This window comes from Dromiciops gliroides, chromosome 4 (assembly GCF_019393635.1).
Source record: "Dromiciops gliroides isolate mDroGli1 chromosome 4, mDroGli1.pri, whole genome shotgun sequence".
In the NCBI taxonomy this organism is placed as follows: domain Eukaryota; kingdom Metazoa; phylum Chordata; class Mammalia; order Microbiotheria; family Microbiotheriidae; genus Dromiciops; species Dromiciops gliroides.
Window position 1 is genome coordinate 424,903,739 of NC_057864.1, and position 24,754 is coordinate 424,928,492.

Below are 24,754 nucleotides of genomic sequence, written 5' to 3' on the forward strand. Positions count from 1 at the left end.
AAGGTAAATGTTGGAGGGACTGGGGCAGCAAGGTGGCACAGTGGATAAAGCACCAGCCCTGGATTCAGGAGGAGCTGAGTTCAAACCCAGCCTTAGACACTTGGCACTTACTAGCTGTGTGACCCTGGACAAGTCGCTTAACCCTCATTGCCCCACCAAAAAACAAAACAATGTTGGAGGGACTGTGGAAAAACAGGCACAAAAATATAGCACAAGCTATGAACTGATAGAAACAAATATTGTGGAAAATTATTTGGAACTATACCTTAAAAGTCATTAAAATGTACATATCCTTTGATCCATGGATAACATTATTGGACAGAGAGAAAGGCCTAAAGTATGCAAAAAATATTTGTAATAGAACTTTTTATGGCAGAAAAAATAACCCTGGAAACAAAATGGGTGCCCATTAATTGGAGAATGGCCAAACAAGTTGTGTAGCCTATATAAAACAACAGTTCTCCAACGTTTTTTGTCTCTGGACCCCTTTACATACTTGAAAATTATTAAGAACACACTCCCAAAGACTCTTTGTTTGTATTTATTGGTATTTACCATATTAGAAATTAAAACACCTTAGTATTTATGTGGGCTAGAATAGTTTTGCCCTTATTGATCCCCTGAACAGTCCTCAGGGGGACCCCCAAGGGTCCCCAGACTACACATTAAGAACTGCTGTCAGGGCAGCTAGGGGGCACAGTGGATAGAGCACTGGCCCTGGAGTCAGGAGCACCTGAGTTCAAATCCGGCCTCAGACACTTAACATTTACTAGTTGTGTGACCCTGGGCAAGTCACTTAACCTCAATTGCCTCAGTAAAACAAAAACAAAAACAAAAACAAACTACTGTCAAATTCATCTGGAAGAACAAAAGGTCAAAAATATCAAGGGAACTAATGAAAAAAAAATGCACAGGAAGGTGGGCTAGCTGTACCAAATCTGAAGCTTTACTATAAAGCAGCAGTCATCAAAACTATTTGGTATTAGCTAAGAAATAGAGTGGTGGATCAATGGAATAGGTTAGGCACAGGAGACACAGTAGTAAATGACTTTAGTAATATACTGTTTGATAAACCCAAAGACTCCAGGTTCTGGGATAGGAACTCAGCATTTGACAAAAAATGCTGGGAAAACTGGAAGAGAGTATGGCAGAAACTAGGCACAGACCAACATCTTACAACTTATACTAAAATAAGGTCAAAATGGTCAAATGGTTTAGACATAAAAGGTGATACCATAGGTAAATTAAGAGAGAAAGGAATGGTTCACCTCTCAGATTTATGGAAAGGAGAACAGTTTATGACCAAACAAGAGATAGAGAATATTATGAAATGCGAAATATATGATTTTGATTACATTAAATTAAAAAGTTTTTGTACAAACAGAAGCAATGCATCTAAAATTAGAAGGGAGGCAGAAAGCTGGGAAACAATTTTTATGGCCAGTACTTCTGATAAAGGGCTCATTTCTAAAATATATAGGGAACTGGGGCAGCTAGGTGGCGCAGTGGATAGAGTACTGGCCCTGGATTCAGGAGTACCTGAGTTCAAATCCGGCCTCAGACACCTAACACTTACTAGCTGTGTGACCCTGGGCAAGTCACTTAACCCCAATTGCCTCACTTAAAAAAAATTAAAATATATATATAAGGAACTAAATCAAATTTATAAGAATCCAAGTCATTCCCCAACTGAGAAATGGTCAAAGGATATGGACAGGCAGTTTTCTGATGAAGAAATCAAAGCTATCTATTCCCATATGAAAAAATGCTCTAAATCACTAATGATTAGAGAGATGCAAATTAAAACAACTCTGAGGTACCACCTGACACCTATCAGATTGGTTAAAATAACAAAAAAGGAAAATAATAAATGTTGGAGAAGCTGTGGGAAAATTGGAACACTAATGCATTGTTGGTGGAGCTGTGAACTGATACAACCATTCTGGAGAGCAATTTGGAACTATGCCCAAAGGGCTATAAAGCTGTGCATACCCTTTGGCCCAGCAATACCACTATTAGGTCTTTTCTCCAAAGAGATCATAAAAAAGGGGAAAAAACCCACATGTACAAAAATATTTATAGCTGCTCTTTTTGTGGTGACAAGGAATTGGAAATTGAGGGGATGCCCATCAATTGGGGAATGGCTGAACAAGTTGAGGTATATGAATATAATGGAATACTATTGTGCTGTTAGAAATGATGAACAGGCAGATTTCAGAGAAATCTGATGCTGAAAGAGATGAGCAGAACCAGGAGAACATTATATACAATATCAACAACATTATGTGTTGATCAATTGTGATAGACTTGACTCTTCTCAGCAATACAATAGTTCAAGAGAGTTCCAAAGGACTTATGATGGAAAATGCTCTCCATCCAGAAAAATAGAACTGTGGCATCTAGATACAGATTGAAACATACTATTTCTATTTATTTTTTGTTGTTGTTGTTTTTCTTTTTTGAGGCTTTTCCCTTTTGCTCTGTGGGTGTTAAAATTAGCCTCAGGCTCCATAAGTGGAGCTTCCCCTCCCCCTCTGTTTCAGCTGGGGAGGGGGAGGGGCCTGAGCCGGGCTAAGCTGTGCAGACAAAAACCCGAAAACCTGAGCCACACGTGTGGCATGGCGCAGCCCTGTTCACACAGTGGAAAGACCCACAAAAAACCTCCGGGACACTGGGGTTTGCTTCACCCAGCCCCAGCTGCAGGCTTGCAAAGCACAGGGTCAGTCAGCCCGGGGGTGGCCAGCCCCGAGTTTCACCTGAGAGCAGGTTAATAAAAAGGGGAGCTGACAAGACAAAGGGGTGGGGAGATGGTACAGGGGGATGGAGAAAGCGAGAAAAGGCTATGATACAGAGAAGCTAGAGATGCCAGGGGGTTGGCAACTGAGGTGAGGACAATAAGGGGCTTTTCAGGGGGTCGACAAAGTGAAGGGGGCTTGGAGTTAGAAGAAAGGAGCTTAGCAGTGAAAGGGGAGCTAGAGTGAAGGAGAAAAAGAGTGAAAATTGGAGAAAGCTGGAGCATACCCTAAGGCAAGAGGAGGCAACAGCCCTTATTATATTAAAAGTAGACAGGTTAGGGGCAGCTAGGTGGCGCAGTGGATAGAGCACTGGCCCTGGATTTAGGAGGACCTGAGTTCAAATCTAGCCTCAGACAGTTAACACTTACTAGCTGTGTGACCCTGGGCAAGTCACTTAACTCCAATTGCCCCCCCCCACACACACACACGCAAAGTAGACAGGTTGTATAATTTGCATTTCTTAACCCTTATCGTTTACATTGATTTTTTTTGGGGGGGGGTGAGGCAATTGGGGTTAAGTGACTTGCCCAGGGTCACTCAGCTAGTAAGTGTTAAGTGTCTGAGGCTGGATTTGAACTCAGGTCCTCCTGAATCCAGGGCCAGTGCTCTATCCACTGCGCCACCTAGCTGCCCCTACATTGATTTTTATAAATAAATTCTGCTTTGATTATTTAATTAAGAGGCGTCTTAATTGTTTGCTTATCAATTTGGGAGCAGTGTGGAAAAATTTTTAAACAGCCCATATTAAATTAATAGCAGTCAGATAATCAGCCAGTCAAAAGTCCCCACATTAGTCCCCAGATAGATTAATCCCCCCATGTCAGTTAAAATATTCTTACATTTGGATGGCAACTGCAGCAGGACTTACGACCCCAATTATAATTTTTCTAAAGTTATAATTTTTCATATAAGTCCAATTATATAATTTTTTCAGATTAAGATTAGCTAGTTAATAATTTTTTTTTACAACTCTGATTCTTCTTTCACATCATGACTAATGTAGAAATATGTTTAATGGGATTGTACATACATAACCTATATCAGATTGCTTGCTGTCTTGGGGAGGGGGAGGGAGGGGAGGGAGAAAAATTTGAAACTAGAAATCTTATAAAAACAAATGTTGAAAACTATCCCTACATGTCTCTAAAAAATAATAAAATACTTTTATGATTAAAAAAAACCTGCTGTCATAAAGCATCATGAAATTGTCTTTAATCCTTCTGGTTGACCTTGTGGGAGCTTTGAGGTATGCTTCAAGCAATATAAGTTTCATCACTGACAGGCTTGCACTGTGAGATGATAGAGAATCTTTATTTAGCTACTAAGTCAGAGGAGTTAATGATTCAATGGATATGTAAAAGTGATTGACCAGGGACAGCTAGGTGGTGCAGTGGATAGAGCACCGGCCCTGGAGTCAGGAGGACCTGAGTTCAAATCCAGCCTCAGACAATTAACACTTACTAGCTGTGTGACCCTGGGCAAGTCACTTAACCCCAATTACCTCACACACACAAAAAAAAGTGATTGACCAGGCCCTCTACCTCCCTTTTCCTTACCAACTGTGAAGTGTGTGAGGACTTTTTTGAGTTATCTCCTGAGAGTTGGGTGAGGCAAGGGATGATTGTCCTTTTTTTCACCCAGCCTCTATGCTATCTTCCATGGGCATATTTCCTGCCCATGTAAGCTTGTGCCCATTCTTACATCCCTTCCTGTCTTTTTAATTCTTCACTATTCATAAGTGAATGAGTACTCCAAGATAGATGTGTTCAGTTTTGGAAGCAACCTTGTGAGTATGAGAGGTCAGAAGGCATTAGGTTCCATTGGGTTGAAGCTGGCTGTTAGCAGGAAAAATTTCTTCTTAAGAGAGTTTGAACCAGGACAAGACTGTTTTACCAGCAGAATTGTAAAAGACAGTGCTGAAATGAGGTGAAATGTAATATGCCTAAAAGCAGTACTGCAGACTGCTTCGTGCTTTGATAAGGTTTAAACATTAGTTTAACTGCATTGTAATAGTAGTTATAAGTTGTTATTGAACCCTATCAATACACATTTGTGAGTGTCCTTATCAATAATTCCGTTTGTGTTCAGGAGTAAATTACCTGTCTCATCCATGATTCATATTGTATATTGAATACTTCTTTTGTTCCTTCCCTCTACCCTTTTAGGGAGACCTAGGTGTGAGTCATAGCCTAAGTTTTAAGCATTTTTCCCCACGCAATTTAACAAGCTCAATGGTGTGAGAAAGAAGATCTTAATCCCCCTAATTAGGGGCATATTCCCCCAGGATTAAACCCAAAACATATGCCTAAGTATAAAACAGGGAGTTGTAAAATGTCGAAGCTCCACTGTGTCCAGAAGTGGTTTCTCAATACTTTACATGTTATTAAAATATTATTGTTCCATAAAAAAATGACAATAGTAAAGAATTTCAGAATTACTTGGGAAGACTGTGAACTGATGTGCAGCAAAGAAGGAAGAACAAATAAAGCAATTAATACAATGAACACAATAATATAAAGGATAACAACTTTGAAAAGCATTAGAACTTTGATTGATACAAGGACCAAGTTTGACTTCAGAAGGCTGACAGAAAATATTCCTCCTCAAAATCTTTTTATCAGAGAGGTGATGTTCTATATAGGTGTAGAATGAGGCATATGGTGTCAAATATGGCCATTATATTGGTTTGTTTTACATAGCTATACTTTGCTGCAAGGAGAATTCTATTGGGAGAACAGTTATTGCGAAGTGACAGTAAAGGGTTTTTTTAAGTATTAAGAAATCATTGAATTAAAAATTAATAATTTCTGGGGCAGCTAGGTGGCGCAGTGGGCTTTGCCATTCAGAAACCTGTGATGCTATCATTATAACGAATGGTATTAAAATTTTTGTCTCCTTTCTCTTTCTACAGAGCCTGCTCCAAACCTTCTTGATTGTCAAGCTAATTAAAGACATAGCTCTGAAAACTTTACAATATACTTTCTATGCAATTATTCTCTTAGGTGAGAAGTAAAGTTATTATAATCCTGATTTTACAGATGAGGAAATTAAAGACCAAAAAGGGAATACCTTGCCCATGATAATGTGAGTGAGAGCTGGGAAACAATTTTTACAGCCAATGTTTTGGAGAAAGGCCTCATATCTAACAAATATAAAGAACAGAATCAAATATATAAGAATGAAAGTCATTCCCCAATTGAGAAATGGTCAAAGGATATGATGAACAGGCAGTTTTCAGATGAAGAAATGAAAGCTATCTATAGCCATATGAAAAAAATGTTCTCAATCACTACTGATTAGAGAAATGCAAATTAAAACTACTCTGAGGGGGCAGCTAGGTGGCACAGTGAATAAAGCACCGGCCCTGGATTCAGGAGGACCTGAGTTCAAATCCAGCCTCAGACACTTGACACTTATTAGCTGTGTGACCCTGGGCAAGTCACTTAACCCCCATTGTCCTGCAAAACAAAACACAAAAAACTACTCTGAGGTACCATCTCACACCTATCTCATTGGTTAATATGAAAAAAAAGAAAAATAATAGATTTTGGAGATGTGGGGAAATTGGAACACTAATGTATTGTTGGTGGAGTTGTGAACTGAACAACCATTCTGGAGAGCAATTTGGAACCATAAAACTGTGTATACCCTTTGACCCAGCAATACCACCACTAAATCTATATCCCAAAGAGATCATAAAAAAGGGAAAAGGACCCATATGTACAAAAATATTTCTAGCAGCTCTCTCTGTGGTGGCAAAGAACTGGAAATCGAGGGAATGCCCATCAATTGGGGAATGGCTGAATTAACAGCAACATTGTGTGATGATCAACTGTGATAGACTTGGCTCTTCTCAGCAGTGCAATGATCCAAGACAATTCCAAAGAACTCATGATAGAAAATGTTCTCCACATCCAGAAAAAAAGAACTGTGGATTCTGTCTTTTTTTTTTTTTTGGCAGGCCAATGAGGGTTAAGTGACTTGCCCAGGGTCACACAGCTAGTGTCAAGTGTCTGAGGCTGGATTTGAACTCAGGTCCTCCTGAATCCAAGGCTAGTGCTTTATCCACTGCGCCACCTAGCTGCCCCATGGATTCTGAATATAGAATGACCCATACTGTTTCTACTTTTTGCTATTTTTCCCTTATGTTCTGATTCTTATTTCACAATATCACTAATGCAGGCATATGTTTAATGTGATTGTACATATATAACCTATATCCAATTGCTTTCTGTCCTGGGGAGTGAAGAGGGATGGGAAGGAAGGAGAAAAATTTGGAACTAAAAGTCTTATGAAAACAAATGTTGAAAACTATCTTTACATGTAACTGGAAAATAATAAAATACTTTTATGATTAAAAAAATATAGGTCTAGGGGCAGCTAGGTGGCGCAGTGGATAGAGCACCGGCCCTGGAGTCAGGAGTACCTGAGTTCAAATCCGGCCTCAGACACTTAATACACACTTACTAGCTGTGTGACCCTGGGCAAGTCACTTAACCCCAATTGCCTTACCAAAAAAAAAAATATATATATATATATATATATATATATATATATATATATATATATATATATATATATAGGTCTAGAAAAAATAAATCAATTAAGCAAGCAATATTAATTTAGTGCTGTATATTCAGACAAAACCAAAACAGTCTCTGCCCTCAGCAAGCCTATATTCTGCCAAGGAAGGTTATTTGTACACATGAAATAGAGGCTTGGATTAAATTATTCTTCTGAAATCCATCCTAATTCTAAGGTTTCATAGTTCTATTTTTTTTAAAAAACAGTGTCTTTTGCTGGAATATTATACAGTGAATGAATGTTAACATATTTTTTCACATTTCTTTCCTAAAGTACGTAATTTGATGAAAGCTCTTCTTTAGGTTCTTCACAACCATAAAGGAACTGAGGAAAGGGAAAAAAATTATAAAAGCACATTGGATAAAAAATTCTGAGGCAATATTAGCCCCACACACACACCCCTTTTTTTGGCACCCAAACATCAAGAAAACTACTAAGCTAGAGGCAAGGCAAGTCTAAGGTGTTTCTTCCTCTTCATAGAAAGAGTCAGGTAAGTTTGGGAATCATCAAATTTTGAAAAGAAATATTTTAGGGGCATCTAGGTAGCATACTAAATAGAGCACTGGGCTTGGAATCAGGAAGACTCATCTTTCTGTGTTCAAAGCTGACCTCAGACATTTACTAGCTGTGTGACCCTGGGCAAGTCACTTAACCCTGTTTGCTTCAGTTCTTCATCTGTAAAATGAGCTAGAGAAGGAAATGGCAAGCCAGTTCAGTGTCTTTGCTAGGAAAACCCCAAATGGGTTCATGAAGAGTTGGACATGACTGAAATGACTCAACAACAAAATTCTAGCCCTTTCTTTCTAATTCATGGGGGCAAGAGAAAAAAGAGAAATGCTGACCTAAAATTCATGGCTTTGATGAGGTGGAAAAAGTGTACATGTTAGCTGTTGACTTTCTCAAGCAGGCCTATGAGAGCATGTATCTTCTCCTAACTTTAAACACCAATATTAGTCCTTATAGATGAGTGTAGATTAAAATCCCTTGGCATCCCGAGACACTGAGATTATGAAGAATTTTCTTCATGGTTTTGATGTTTTAAAAATATAATATCCTCAAAAAAAACTTTTACAAAATATACTCTTTTAACTATTGTGCTGTCAGAAATGATGAACAGGCAGATTTCAGAAAAACCTGGATTTACATGAATTGATGCTGAGTGAAATGAGCAGAACCAGGAGAACATTGTACACAGTATCAACAACATTGTATGATGATCAACTGTGAAAGACAACTCTTCTCAGCAATACAAATGATCCAAGATAATTCCAAAAGATTCATGATGAAAAATGCTCTCCACAAACAGAAAAAAAGAACTGTGGAATCTAGATGCAGATTGAACCATAGTATTTCTACTTTTTTTGTTTTTGTTTTTTCTTTTTTGAGGTTTTCCCCTTTTGTTTTCATTCTTCTTTCACAACATGACTAAGGCAGAAATATATTTAATTTGATTGTACATAGATAACATATCAGATTGTTTGCTGTCTTGGGAATGGAGGAGGGAAGGATGAAGGGAAGAAAAATTGGGAACTAGAAATCTTATAAAAACAAATGTTGAAAACTATCTCTACATGTAAATAGAAAATAATAAAATACTTTTGTGATAAAAATATAATGTTTTAAATGGAAACCCGATTTATCTTTTTTTCAAGTTGTTTTTATTATTTTGACTTTTTAAGATTAAAATGTGTTATGGGGGACTGATCAATGGGAGGTACAATAAGAATCCCCTTTGCATCTCTAAGTTTTGGTTACCACCAACTTACAGGGCAGGGAAGGGAGGTTGGTAAACCTGTTTCTGGAAGTGTATGATGATATGTAATGTAATTCAGAACACATATCTCTGTCAGAGGAGACATTCTCTGATTGTTTCCTATGAAGAAAAGCCCTTTACCTGGCTGCTGAGCCAAAATGAATAGTACAAGAGAAAGACTCCAACAGAGCCTTCTAGGGAAGAAATGCTGTAAACCTCCCAGGAAGGAGAAAAGCATCATCAGGCCCTTATCTCCTCACCTGTGTTGTCATGTGATTAGTGAATATATGGACCTGCTCTTACTTTTATCTTTATTATGTTTATTTTTTCCTTATCTTAGGTGAAAGTATGCTGGAGACAATATGACTTTGTTACCTTTGAAAGGTCAGAAGAATTAGCAGATTTTGCCAACTGTTGAGTACAATCAGAAGCAATCTGCTTGATCTTATCTAACAATGGATTGACCCAATAGTAGAAATACCATTTTCTGCAAGCAAGGAAATGACTTGTCCATTAGCTATGCTGCACCTGCAAGTGGAGATGGTAGTGGGAGGAATGTTTGTAGCAGCCACTTTAATTTTCAGTCTACTCTCCCCAGGCATCAAAGTGGTAGAAGGGAGTTTGTACCCTAGGCTCAGGGGCACACGTTTTTAACTTCTTTTCTTGTGATGTCTTCTCAGTAAATATCCCTTTGTAAAGGCCAATTAATGTTATCTGTTTATTGATTATATCTAGGGGATATCAGATGATCAAATTATACTGGGGAGACACTAGCTGACACTGGAAAATGATATATGGGGAAATACCAGAATCCAGCCTCAATCAATAGCACTAGAAAGATACAACTGCTTCTCAGGGAGACCCCATAGAGGGCAAAACATAGCCATAGACTCTCTAAGGGTTCTAATCAGCTTGATGTCATGGTCCTTTTCAAGAATGAAAGACAAAGAACTACAACAACTTGCTGGAATACATGAAGGGTTGGGATACAAAGTCCAAAGTCTTGCAACATAAGCTACAAATAAAATAATAAGCCATTAATATTATTTCATTTTAAATTGTATTAAAAATATAAAAATTATATTGATCATAAGTTGAAAGAGACTACAATAAAGGAAAAGGAAAATTGTATTAAAAATGTAAAAATTATATTGATTATAAGTTAAGGGGGCAGCCAGGTGGCGCAGTGGATAGAGTACTGGTCCTGGAGTCAGGAAGACCACAGTTCAAATCCAGCCTCAGACACTTGACACCTACTAGCTGTGTGACCCTGGGCAAGTCACTTAACCCCAATTGCCTCACCCAAAATAAATAAATAAATAAAGGAAGGAAAGGGAGAAGAGAAGGGAACAAGCATTTATTAAGCACCTACCATGTGCCAAGCATCATGCTAAGTACTTTACAAATATTATCTCATTTGAGCTTCACAGCAATCCCATGAGGTTACTGGTATCATTAGCTGCTCTTCTGCAGGGATAAGGTGGGGAAGGAGAAGAAAGTCATTAGCACAGCAACAATTTTATTGCTATTTAAGGCTCCCTAGCACATCAGGTTCCTTTCTTTGTTTTTGGCATTTAAAGAAATTTCACAAGATAAATATTTGGATCATTCTGCTACACAGACACCCATCGGCAGAACAAACTGAGTGAATCTTAAGCTTCCCCGGGGAGACTAGACTACAAGAGAGAAGCAGAAAGTGAGTTGAATTAGAGTTGCAGCAGTAAGATGAAGATACTTGTCATGCAGGGTCAGGAGAAGGAGTCCAAGAGGTAGGATTATGATTATGATTTTATAAATTCTTTATCCACTGGCTGACATGGCTCCTAAAGGCTAGTGCCCAGGAAATTTGCTTTATATTGGGCAGGGAGAACTCATCAAAAATAAGAAATGTGGGGGCAGCTAGGTGGCGCAGTGGATAAAGCACCAGCCCTGGAGTCAGGAGGACCTGAGTTCAAATCCGGCCTCAGACACTTGACACTTACTAGCTGTGTGACCCTGGGCAAGTCACTTAACCCCCATTGCCTCACTAAAAAAAAAAAAATAAGAATAAAATAAAATTAGAAATGTGACAGCTTAAATCTCTTTGTTCAAGGTCCAGTCCAACATGACATAAGAGACCACCACAAAGGATGGCGATGATGGTGGTGGTGGTGGTGGTGGTGGTGATGATCCTGGTGATGATTTAGATGAAGGCCCCTGTATGACCATAAGCATATTCCTTCCTCTGGGCTACAGTGGTATGTAAATGTGGACAGCGGAGAACTGTGCTGGTACACACGGAGGTTGGGCTGGAGTCTCTCCAGCTGTGTCTTTTTCCAGGCTTTGACCCGGGGTGGAATGAAGATTCCTCATGGTCAATGTGAGTGGAGTGTCAGCACCTCAGAACAGCTGGAGGGTGAACCTAAAAGGTCCCTCATATTTCTGAGACCCCAATATTTAGGCGAGTCACCCAATTAATGCTCCATATATCAAATTTTGGCCCTCACACTACTCCGTGGCCAAACAGCTATTGCAGAGGCTTTTCCTTCATCACACTTTGCTTAGAGATTACAGGAATCTAAAGCCCGTCTCTATCTCCCATGGAGTGGGCCCAGAGTCTGGCTCAGCACTGGAGAGGTCTCTGTCTCCAGACGTATGTACCTTTATGTGGGGTTGGGGTTTGGGGGGAGAAAATTAGGTCAGGGATAAGGGTAAACCGACAATGATTTCTTGGGATGAGGGCCCTCGATGTTGTCTCAGTAGGAGGCTGTTTACACAGATTTTACAGTCATCTCAGGTACACAGGGCTCTGAAGATGCTGGCAACTTGGCAATTCTCACAGACAGGCTGGAGGTTGACGGCAGTCCTGGGTTGCTGCACAAAATGGATAAATTCCTCTGGGCCCTCATTTGGGGACTGAAGCCCCCAGTCTTTTCCAAGAGCTCACCCAACTTCTTCACAGACTCCAGCCTCACCTGCAAGCCATCATACCTTTTGCAACCTCTATGCTGCCCAAGATCCTTCCTTTACAAAGAAGGCTCCCTTCTCATCCTCTCCCCATCTTTTTTTTTTTTTTGAAGAGCTGAAATATTTTATTGCAGGATCAGAGTCAGTCTCCAAGAAATAGGGCAACCTCATGAGAAATGCTTCTTTACTACTAAGTCCAATAAGGCATGAACATCCTGAGCTACCTGGAAAGATACTTCTAGTGCCTGCTGCAGGTATTCCTCATGCATGTGGGCATCCGTCCAGCAGAGAAAGTTGGCTGGAGGCAGATAGCAGGGCCAGAATCAGCTACCCATAGGGACTATGAGGAATCTTCATTCTACTCCACCTCTTCCATCCACCTGGCTTAGGTCAGCCAGGGGCTTGGCCATCCATGGATGGAGCTGGCTGAACAGGGGCACACAAAATCCCTCAATGGGATTCCTGTATGCAACATGGATAGTGTAGCTGCTTTTATTCCCCAGTGCTGAATGCAGCTATGCTATGCTGGCAATTCACCATTGCTTGGTCTGGCAGTGCTCATGAATGTGAGACCTAAATCTCATGGGGTCCTTAGACCATGACCAGCACCGTATTCCTTGTCCTATATAAGCTGAACAGTCAGCCTGCCCTATGCCCATCTGGACCTGGATGGCACATCAACTCCAACAGTATAATCATCATTGTGTCTCACCCACCCCTGCATCCCCTTCTTTTCAGCTTCCTTTTGTGTATTGCTTTCCTCCTATTAGATTGTAAGCTTCTTGAGGACAGGGAATATCTTTCTTTTTCTTGATTGTTTCCCCACTGCTTAGCACAGTGTCTGGTCCACCAGTTGGCACCTAATAAATGTTTGTCATATTCTATTGATGTGGGATGGTATTAGGGATCAAATTGATCGTGAGTCATCCCAAAAGAATTACAACACTCAGTGACTCAGTTTCCCAAGTTTTATTGCAATACTGTGGGTGACCACAGGGAGAGAACCAGAATAGTGGAAAGGTATCTCTCAAATAGGGAAAGACAGTTATATTTATAGTATGGATAAATTGATTATCAGTCTCATTATAATAATCTCCACCTTTGGGAGGTACAGGGGAGGGCTTATCCTAATTTGGAGTTCCTTGAGTCCTAAACCAACCCCTGAGGTGGGTACTGTGAGAAATGGGTAGTTGTCTCCTCTCAATGTGGATATAACAGTCAGTCATACTCCCCCTGACCTGTTTGTAGGACAAAGATCTCAGATCCCCTCCTCCCCCTCAGGTTAGCAAGGTCACATGGTTCAAGGAGCCCTAGTCTCAATAAGGTCTGATCCAGAGTTGTGTCCATATAAGGAAGTATAAGGTCCTCTCCTGAGTTAATGCCCATACAAGGAAGAGGGGTGGGAATACTTCATTCTGATTAGCTAGTTTTTGCACATAGATTGTAACCCCACCAGTGATGAAAAGGGGGAGGATCCATTCAAGTTAGGGACTAGGGTATAAAACAGGACCTGTGCAGCCCCCTTTCTGGGCACCCACTAGCTGCACACTAGGGTGCCTCCTTCTCATGAGAAGAAAATAAAGCCTTTGTCACTTCACTGCTGAGTTCCTGAGAATTATTGAGAAGAGGATGGGTTTTTCCTTCACAGGTACCTTTTTCGGTGGAGGTGTGTTTTGGGGGTTTACATGTAATAAGGTGAATCTGGGGACAAATTTAGCCTTTTCTGTGCATGTCTCTTTCTGTTTCCCATGACTAGTTTCACATTTTTCATTAGAATTTCTATAGTCATGTCATTTTATTTAAGGTCTTATTGTTATATGACCTGACCGTTTATGGTCTTGTTATGGGTACTGATCACTGTGGGTACAATATCCTAGCACCCTGACTTGTAAGTTATCCATTAACTGGGGTCTGACTCCCTTTCGAAGCTAATATCTGAATTAGAGCTTGGATCTTAGGTTTTTCTGGGTTTTGCCTCCTACATCACTATCATGTTATTCCAGTTAGTTACTGAGTTAGTTATTAAGCATTTATTAAGCACCTACTCTATGCTAGGTACTATACTAAGCTCTGGAGAGATTTTTTAAAAAGGTAAAAAGTCTCTGCCCTCAAGTTCAAAATCTAATGGAAGAGACAATATGCATACAATTATATACAAATAAACTACATAGCAGATAAATAGGAAATAATCAACAGGGGGAAGGCACTAGAAATAAGATAGGCTAGAAAAGGCTTCGAAAAGAAGATGGGGTTTAAGCTGGGACTTGAAGAAAACCAGGGAAGTCAGGAGGCAGAGATAAGGAGGGAGAGCATTTCAAGTATGAGGGACAGCCAGAGAAAAAGCCCAGAGCTGAGAGATGGAATGTCTTGTTTGTAGAACAGCAGGAAGGCCAGTGTCACTGGATGGAAGAGGATATAAAGTGGAATGGTAGAATATGTGGAAGACTGGAATGATAGGAGAGAGACAAGCTATGAAAGGCTTTGAACATCAGAGGATTTTGAGCTTGGAGGTGATAAAGAGTCCCTGTAGTTTATTGAGTTGGAGGGGAGGAAGGGTGACATTCCTAAAGCATGGTTAGACCCATGCTGCAGGAGAATCACTTTGGTGGATAAACGGAGAATGGATTGGAAGTGGGGAGAGACTTGAGGCTAGCACAGGGGTGAGGAAATGAGCATGGTAACTGTTTGGAGGGACTTTCAACCTGGTTGGGGGTGGGGGGCTAGCTCACCCAAGGAATTGGAGGTTCATCACGAATCTTGTAAAATAAAAAGAGATTTATTAGGAGAGGAACATATGGCTTAGGAACAGATTACCTTGGTGATTGTCCCACTAGAGTAAGAGAAGACTGGTCTTTTGTATTTTTTATTTTGTGGGGCAATGAGAGTTAAGTGACTTGCCCAGGGTCACACAGCTAGTAAGTGTCAATTGTCTGAGGTCACATTTGAACTCAGGTCCTCCTAAATCCAGGCAAGTTCTTTATCCACTGTGCCACCTAGCTGCCCCTAGCCCAACGTGGGGCGCCAGATGATATGGTGGGAAAATGGGGTACGGGTTGGGGTTGGGGTTCTTGGGAATTCCTCTTTAAAGAATTACACCCTCTTGCACACAAAGCGTAGTTAGAATAAGGTGATAGTTTATTGAGGAGCAAGGGAAGGGAAGGGTGGGGGGAGGGAAACCATGAAAGAAATCCTTAGACTTTTCATGGGGAGATTTGGCATAAAGCACATGGCTCAGAGGTACCAAATCTCCTCGAACAGGAGACCGGAAGGTACTTTTATAGGGGACTGATGGGGGTGGCCCATCTGCCCGTGAAAAGTTCCTTTAGTGAGAGAGGACCATCCCCCACTTGTAGTGACTAGAGGAATTGGGTGAGGGGTGGCTACGGATCCCTCTTCAGGACACAAAGGCCGCAGCCACACCCAAATTTATCTCCCCAGGGTAAGGGAGACCAGAATGAAGGGTAGGAATCCCAAGCTAGCTCAGTCCGATTTGGTTCCTCTAGGCGTTATCTGTCCTCTGGTTTAGTTTCTCAAGGAGAAGATTCCTCGGTGTGCCCCAGAGAAATTCTGGGGTGCTCTGCGCCCCATGACAAGAGGGTGATTGACAGCATCAAAGGATACAGAAAGATCGAGAAGGATAAGGATTGAACAAAGGCCTTTGGATCTGACAATTAAGAAATCTTTGGTAACTTTAAAGAGAACAGTTTCCTTAAGCAAGAAAGGAAGTGGAGGCACTTCTTGTAGATGGCATTTAGGAGTTCTTTAGTAACAAAATGCAGAAGAGATATGGGATGATAGTTATAAGGGGTGGAAGAATCAAGATAGGGTTTTCTGTTTTTGTTTTTAATTTATTATTTTCCAGTTACATGTAAAGATAGTTTTCAACATTTGTTTTTTTGTTTTGTTTTTGGTTTTTTCGGGTGAGGCAATTGGGATTAAGTGATTTGCCTAGGATCACACAGCTAGTAAATTGGCAAATGTCTGAAGTTAGATTTGAACTCAGGTTCTCCTGACTCCAGGGCTGGTGCTTTATCCACTGCCCCACCTAGCTGCCCCAACATTTGTTTTTATAAGATTTCTAGTTTCAAATTTTTCTCCCTCCCTCCCCCCTCAAGACAGCAAGTAATCTGATATAGGTTACATATGTACAATCACATTAAACATATTTTTGCATTAGTCATGTTATAAGAGAAGAATCAGAGCAAAAAGGAAAAACCTCAAAAAAGAAAAACAACAGCACCAAAACCAAAACAAAATAGTATGGTTCAATCTGCTTCTATATTCCACAGTTCTTCTTCTGGATTTGGAGAGCCTTTTCCATCATGAGTCCTTTGGAACAAGATAGGGTTTTTTTGAAGATGGGAGAGGCATGGTCATGTTTATAGGCAGTAGGAAAGTAGCCAGTTGACAGGGAGAGATTGAAGAGATAAAGACAGAGTGAAGATTACAAAGGAGGCAGATCTGCAGAAGAAGATGAGATGGGATTGCTTTTTGCAGGTAGAGTGGTTTGCATTGGCAAGGAGTAGGATCACTTCTTCAAGAGAGACAGGAGGAAAGGAGGAAATAGTTACAGAAGGCAGCTGAGTGATATGAGATGATATGAGATAAGGAAATAGGGAGAAGGAGTTTTCTGAGAATAACTTCAATTTTTTTCAGCAAAATATTTGATGTAGGAGGTAAAAAAGGGGTTAACAGAAAAACCTAAGACCTGAGCTCTAATTTAGATCTGAGCTCCAAGAGGGGCTATAATTTACAGGCCCCAGTTCTGAAAGGGATTAATGGATAACTTAAGACTTGGACCTTCATCAATACAAGCCAGGGCCTAGGTTCTTGTTAACTGGTACCTGGAGATCTAGCTCCTATTAATCATCCCCATTAATCACCACTCGTAACAAGAACATAAAGAGGCAGGTCACAGAGACCCTAACTACAACAAAAACTTAGAGACAGGCTATAGAAATCCTAATTGATAAATGTTAATACCCAGAAAATAGGCCTGGGAATGAAAAATACAGGGACACTCTGACCGTGGTAAGTTGAGGTAACATGCGCAGAAAAGGCCAAATTTGTCCCCAGATTCACCTTATGATGTGTAAACCCCCAAAACACACCTCCATGGAAAAAGGTACCTGCCTTGGGGGTTGGCTTAGGACCCCAGGAACTCCAAATTAGGATAAGCCCTCCCCTGTACCTCCCAAAGGTGGAGATTATTATAATGAGACTGATAATCAATTTATCCATACTGTAAATATAACTGTCTTCTCTTTCCCTATTCAAGAGATATCTTTCCATTTTTCTGGCTCTCTCTCTGTGGTCAACAGTCTTTCCATAAAACTTGGGAAACTGAGTCACTGAGTCTTGTAATTCTTTGAGATGCCTCACGATCAAATTGATCACCTTAATTCCATCTCACATCAGTATGAGGCAAGATTCTCAACCGAGAGTGGAGAGAAAAAGAGCCTTTTGGAGATTTGTGAAGGAATGAGAGGTTTGGAAGTCTCTGGTGAGTAGAGAGTGAATTGATTAGAAAGGTATAGGAGGATTGCCTAGCAGCAGCAAGAACCCAGTTGAGGTTGTATAACATAAATTTTAGTGGATCCAGCTAGAACAATTGTGTGCTTTTCTGCACCTTTGTTCAGCAGCATTTTTTTGTAGGAGCAAGGGCAGTCGATGGTGAGAATGATTCAAGACTGAAGCTTAGCAGGGTACCATTGTCAATGTTGTGGAAGGAATGTAATGTTATGGGAGGAGCTCCTAGTCCTAGCTAATTTCTCTTCTACTTCCACATATGGCCCTGAGTGATGTGTTTCACACACTTTCAAACTTTGATGGTCATTAGACTTAGCTTGGCAGCCATCACCAACCAACAAGAGCATCCCTTTCCTTTGCTTGTCAAGCAAATAAATCATTTCAGACATTTAGTGCCATCTTCACTTTTTCATTGCTGCTTTCACTTACCAGCATTTTGCTGCTGCTGCTATTATTTCTAGTTTTATTTGATGTTTGAGAGTGCCAGATGTTGGACTGCAGGATAATTGGGATGTTACCATATTTGTAAGGGCTTCTATTTCTCAATTATCTCATTCTTATGGTTTATTTCAAGGACTAAATAGAAGGCTTTTGTTTTCCTTGAGAAAGAATATTATGCAAATTATGAGTTTTCATTCTAAACTCTGCCCTTAAAGTGCTTTATCTTTGTCTTCTTCCTTAGTTTTCTCAGTAAACTTAGATGAATATTCAAGTCTAGTAGCAACACTATGGCAATGATCTCATTAACAGTCATTTGCCTTTATTTTTACTTCAGAGTAAACACCAAAAATCTGTCTATTCTAAAAGGGAATTATTCCTAAGAAGTCTGGGCTAATGGGTCCTCAACTAAACCATTATGGACTATCAAAACCAAACTAGAGAATTAGAGAACTATTGTCTTTAATGGGACCTCCTCCAGACGTTATTGAATCCATTCTGTGTATCCCTCCTAGACTGAGAAGGATCTATTGTTAAAATGTAATTGGAGGGGCAGCTAGGTGGTGCAGTGGATAGATCACTGGCCCTGGATTCAGGAGGACTTGAGTTCAAATCTGGTCTCAGACACTTAATACTTACTAGCCCTGTGACTCTGGGCAAGTCACTTAACCCCAATTGCCTCACCAAATACAAAACAAAACAAAAATGTAATTGAAGATTTCCTCCAACATTCTTGAATTTATAGAGGGGAGACCTGGTCATTGTAGCCTAGATAATCTCCACTCCAAAATGTATCCAATCAAAAATAACTCACATTTCATATCACTTTAAGTGTTAGAGGAAGGAAGGAATAAGCATTTATTAAGCACCTACTATATGCCAGGTACAGCTTTGAGTGCTTTACAAATATTATCTCATTTGATCCTCACAATAATCATGATAAGGAAACTGAGGCAAAAAGAGGCTAAGTGACTTGCCCAGGGTCACTAGTAAGTTAGTAAGCTTAAGTGTATGCAGCTAGATTTGAACTCAGGTGTTTCTGACTCCTTGCCTAGCACTCAAAGTTTCCTTGCTGTCTTTTGTTTTCCTATCACAGTCATTTCTAGATCTACCTAGTCCCCAACCCCAAACAGAAACTAACAACAAAAACAGTTAAGCAAAAACAATTTATATAGTGACTGTAACTTATAGCATCTCCAATATTCTTGTCACTGGAATACCTTGCCTCTCTTCTTTAAGGAAGAAGAATTTGTTATTCATTCTCCGGGACCAAAATTAGTTATTACTTCTCATTTTACAAAGGAGAAAAACTTAGACTCAGAATGACTGGCCCAGATTCTCACAATTAGTAGCAGATCTGGGCTTTGAATGGAAGTTTTCTTACTACAAATTCAGTAGTTTTCCCACTCCACCTATAAGTTTAGAATGATGTTATCCTTCAATTTCACAGACTTTTGTCCTCTAACTTTCTAGAGAGAATGAATTATAAAACAGGATCTTTTTTTTCCTGGTAAGCAAATATCATTTACAATGTATTGATAGTAGGTCAACAAAAGCCTAGATGGCTTTGGCTAGCCAAATAACATAATCTGCAGTGAACTGAATGTTCAAGTTAAAAGTCAAATGTCAGGCTTTCAAAATGCAAAGAAAGGAAACAAAAAGGAGTACCACACCTTAAGAAGCAATATAAAATATAATGATGAATCAGCCTATTAAAATGGAAAATGCAATCATGAATCAGCCTTACAACTTCCTTCTTTATTTAAACAATTCTGGTATTGATACAACCCTAGGATACTATAGGCCAAGGGAAAGAAACAGCTCCAGGATGGTGTAGCTAAATGGAATAGGAAAAAAACAATGGAACACCCCATTGCTTTACTAGGTGGGCCCAGAAGCTAAACATTCAAATAAGGTCTTCAGAAAAAAGAACTGAGTTCTTTAGCCAATTTTTCATGATTAATGCTATGTTACATTGTTAAAAGGAGGCAGCTTATCTAGAGTTATTTGAAAAAATGCTCTAAATCACTATTGATTAGAGAAATGCAAATAAAACCAACTCTGAGGTACTACCTCACACCTATCAACTGGGATATTATGATAGAAAAGGAAAATGACAAATGCTCAAGGGGATGTGGAAAAACTGGGGACACTGATGCATAGTTGGTGGAGGTGTGAACTAGTCAAACCATTCTGGAGAACAATTTGGAATTATGCCCAAAGGGCTATAAAACTGTGAATACCATTTAACCCAGTAATACCTCTATTTAGTCTGTGTCCCAAAGAGATCAAAGAAAAAGGAAAAGAACTTATATGTACAAAAATATTTATATCAGTTCTTTTTGTGGTGGCAAAGAATTGGAAACTGAGAGGATGCTCATCAGCTGGGGAATGGCTGAATAAGGTGGTGCATGATTGTGGTTGAATGCTATTGCGCTTTGAAAAATGATGAGCAGGATGGTTTTAGAAAAACCTGGAAAGACTTAGATGAACTGATACAAAGTGAAGTGAGCAGAACCAGAACATTGTACAAAGTAACAGCAATATTGTAATTTGATCACCTGTGAAAAAAATTAGTTACTCTCATCAATACAGTGATCCAAGATAATTCCAAAGGACCCATAATGAAAAATGCTATCCACCTCCAGAGAGAGAACTAATGGTCTCTGAGTGCAGACTGAAGTATAATTTTTTTTAACTTTCTTTATTTTTCTTGTTTTATGTTCGGGGTTTTTTTGCAACATGGCTAATTTGCATGATTTCACATGTGTAATTTATATCCTATTGTTTGACTACCCAACGGGTAGGGGAGGAACTGGAGGAAGAGAATTCCTAATGCAAAATTACTTTTTAAAATTATTTTAACATTTTAAAAAATAAAGAGATAAAAATTTATTTACAACTTTTTAAAGTTTAAAAATCAGGCAGCTTAAACTAAGTTTATGAAGGACCTTTAACTTAAAGATATTATGTCATACTACTGATGTGGGATGGATTTAGGGTCAAATTGATTTGTGAGTCATCCCAAAAGAATTATAAGACTCAATGACTCAGTTTCCCAAGTTTTATTGAAATATTGTCAGTGACCACAGGGAGAGTCATGGAGGTGTCTCTTGAATAGGGAAAAACAGTTATATTTATAGTATGCATAAATTGATTATCAGTCTCATTATAATAATCTCTACCTGAGGGAGGTACAGGGGAGGGCTTATCCTAATTTGGAGTTCCTGAGGGCTTAAACCAATCCCCAAGGCAGGTACCTTTTTCTCTGTGTTTTTGGGGTTTATATGTCATAAGGTGAGTCTGGGGACATATTTAGCCTTTTCTGTGCATGTCACCTTTTGATTCCCATGCTTAGTTTCAAAATATTTTCATTTATCAGTTTGAATTTCTCTGCCCTATCTGTATATCATTGTTATAGTTAAGCTCTCTATGACCTGCCTCTTTATGTTCTTGTTATAAGTGCTGGTTAATGTGGGTAATGAGAACCTAGGCCCTTCTTGAAGACTCAAGTCTTATGTTATCCATTAACTAGGGTCTGCATCCCTCTTAGAGCTCAGATCTAAATTAGAGCTTGGGTCTTGGGTTTTTCTGTTAACCTCTTTTTTGCCTCCTACATCACAACCACTATAATACTGAGGCAACATTGGTAGTGGATAAAAATTCTCAGCCAGAACAACTTGCTGTCACCATCCTGTCTCTGAACTATAAAGCTGTGTGATCTTGGACAAGTTATAGCCTCTAAGTGCACTATGCAACTCTTCAAGTTACAGAACATATACTTTGTATGAACGTTGTTATTTACATGTTGTCTTTCCCATTAGAATGTGAATTCCTTGGGCCTGACACATAATAATTAATTAATAAATGACTGTTGACTAAGTTGACTCCATCAACAAGCTTTTATTAAGTGTCTACCATAAGCCACTGGGATAGACAGAAGATAGAAAGACCAAAGGGAAACAGTGTCAGTTCTTAATCTTATAGTCTAATGGAAAATATAATCAATCAGTGATGAGGGACTAAAGTTTCAAAGATAGACTGAAGCTGGATATATAGGTCTGGGGATCATCTGCATAGACAAGATAATTTGATATATGGAAGCTAATGAGGTTACCAAGTAAAATATCTTAGGAAGAAGAGAAAGGCCTTGAGGGACAATCAAATCTAGTGGGTGTGACACATAAAGCAAAAAGACCAGGAATGGGCAGACAAATAGGAGTAGAACTAAGAGTAAGTAGCCACAAAATCCTAAAAAGAAGAGTGTCCAGGATTAGGTGGTCATTGTCCAATGCTGTAAAGAGGTCAAGAAGGAATGAGAAGAGGACAGCTAGGTGGCACAGTGGATACAGCACCAGCCCTAGATTCAGGAGGACCTGAGTTCAAATCTGCCCTCAGACACTTGACACTTACTAGCTGTGTGACCCTGGGGAAGTCACTTAACCCTCATTGCCCCACAAAACAAAACAAAGAAGGAATGAGGATTGAGAAGAGGTAATCTATTTATCAGTTGAGATCATTGGTAAATTTGGTGAGAGCAGTTTTAGTTGAATGAGTCTCGAAGCCAAGTCCCAGAGAGAGAGAGAGAGAGAAATACATAAAGAGATAGTTGGGGATGATGTCAGGGAGTTGTGAGACGAACAGGGGAGCTCTAGGACAAATAGGCCTTGATTTTTCTCAATAAAGTATGAGGGAAGGGCCTCATCTGAAAGACTAAGGGGAAGGGGGCAGTGTACAGAACTTGAGAAGAGGTTTAGAACAGTTGAAATGATAAGGAGGCTAAAGAATCTATTAGGAAGGAGTAAAAAGTATTGCCTTAGTGACATGGGAGCCCAGTTGAGATTAGATAACATTGATTTGTGGTAGACCCACTCACTTTCCCTAGCTTCATTCAGTGGAATGTGAGTAAATAAAGTAAATAAAGGGAAAGGATGGTGGGAATAAGGAATGGAATTAGACATCCAAATTAGTAGAGGGAATTGAGGAAGGGTACAGGGCAGGTATTATAATCCTGATTTTATAGATGAAGAAACTTTATTACATCCTAAATATGTTAAGTGACTTTCCAAAGGAGGTAAGACCTTGCAAGTATAGTCTTCTTTTATCTCCCATTCTGCCATTTGAAAATCATCCTTTGGCTAGAAATGGGTGATTTCTGTGATTACACGGTAGCCTTTGGCTTCCAGTATTTTTTTAAGAAAATTTTCTCTCTGTGTGTGTATGTGTGGCTGATTTTTTGTTTGTTTGTTTTGTGGGGCACTGAGGGCTGTGACTTGCCCAGGGTCACACAGCTAGTAAGTGTCAAGTGTCTGAGATCAGATTTGAACTCAGGTCCTCCTGAATCCAGGGCCTGTGCTTTATCCACTACGCCACCTAGCTGGCCCTGGCTGCTAGTATTTTTCATATGATCTTTTTTTTTTTTTTTTTTTTTGGTGAGGCAATTGCGGTTAAGTGACTCGCCCAGGGTCACATAGCTAGTAAGTGTCAAGTGTCTGAGGTCGGATTTGAACTCAGGTACTCCTGAATCCAGGGCTGGTGCTTTATCCACTGTGCCACCTAGCCGCCCCTTCTAGTATTTTTTTTTTTTTGCAGGCAATGGGGGTTAAGTGACTTGCCCGGGGTCACACAGCTAGTAAGTGTCAAGTGTCTGAGGCTAGATTTGAACTCAGGTCCTCCTGAATCCAGGGCAGCTGCTTTAACCACTGCGCCACCTAGCTGCCCCCCCTTCTAGTATTTTTAACAAAAACAAAAACAAAAACAAAAACAATCCAAATCTGAGCATTCCAACACTGCAGTTTTGTGCCGAGATTCCAATTCCAAGATTAGGCAAGAAAAAGTAAGAATAATTCACACTTATAAAGCATTTTAAATTTTACAATGTGCTCTCCTCACAATATACCCATATACAAATACTATTATTCCTCTCTTACAGATGAAGAGACTGTGGCTCAAAGAGGTTATGATTTGCCCAGGGTCACACAGCTGGTAAAAATGAAAGCTGTGCCAAAAGGTGGCAGAGCAGATCGCTATTAGGTGCGACTTCTACCCTCCATCCCCTGAACTTCTTTTCCACTTTCCCTGGTCAGCTCTTTTCTCAGTAGTTGTGTGTATGTTGTCCTCCTTCCCCTCTTACCCCATTGGAATGTGAGCTCTTTGAGGGCAGGGCGAGCGTTTGTTTGTTGTTACTGTTGTTCTGACATTCCTTGTGTCGCTAGTGTTGGCACTGACTGGAAGGACTCAGTAAATGTTGGTTCACTTAGCTTTGAGTTCAGGGCTCAAGAGACAGAAGAAGGTTCCAATCTCTTCTCTGATACTTAGTAGCTGGGACATTTCAGACTAGTCGCTTCTCTGAGACCTGTCTCCTCGCTTGTATAATGGGAATCGTGATACCTGCACTGTCTGTCTCAGAGGATTATGTGGGGACATCAGTGGTGTAAGTGAATTATTGGTTAACGGCATCCCCTCGGGCTTTGCGTGGGTCCGTGGTGGCGGGCCCCTTGCGTGGGTTCTACTCTTGCAGACCGTGAGTCCTTCCTTAGGGATCCAGTTGCTCGGCTAAGCGGGCTTTGAGGGTTTCTATTGTAAAGGTGACACGGGATCCTCCCCTAACTCCTATCGGGTGGCCTTCTGGGGAGCCTCCCCTTCCCCTTCCCGTCTTGGGGCTCTTTGAACCCTTGGACTTTGCCCTTTCCTCCGCAGGCACAGGCTC

At 40.1% G+C, this 24,754-nt stretch overlaps 1 pseudogene; it reads right to left on the reverse strand.

Annotated features, from left to right (window-relative positions):
• Positions 1 to 12,220: 12,220 nt before the first annotated feature.
• On the reverse strand, positions 12,221 to 18,042 carry LOC122755190 (annotated as a pseudogene).
• Positions 18,043 to 24,754: the final 6,712 nt, after the last annotated feature.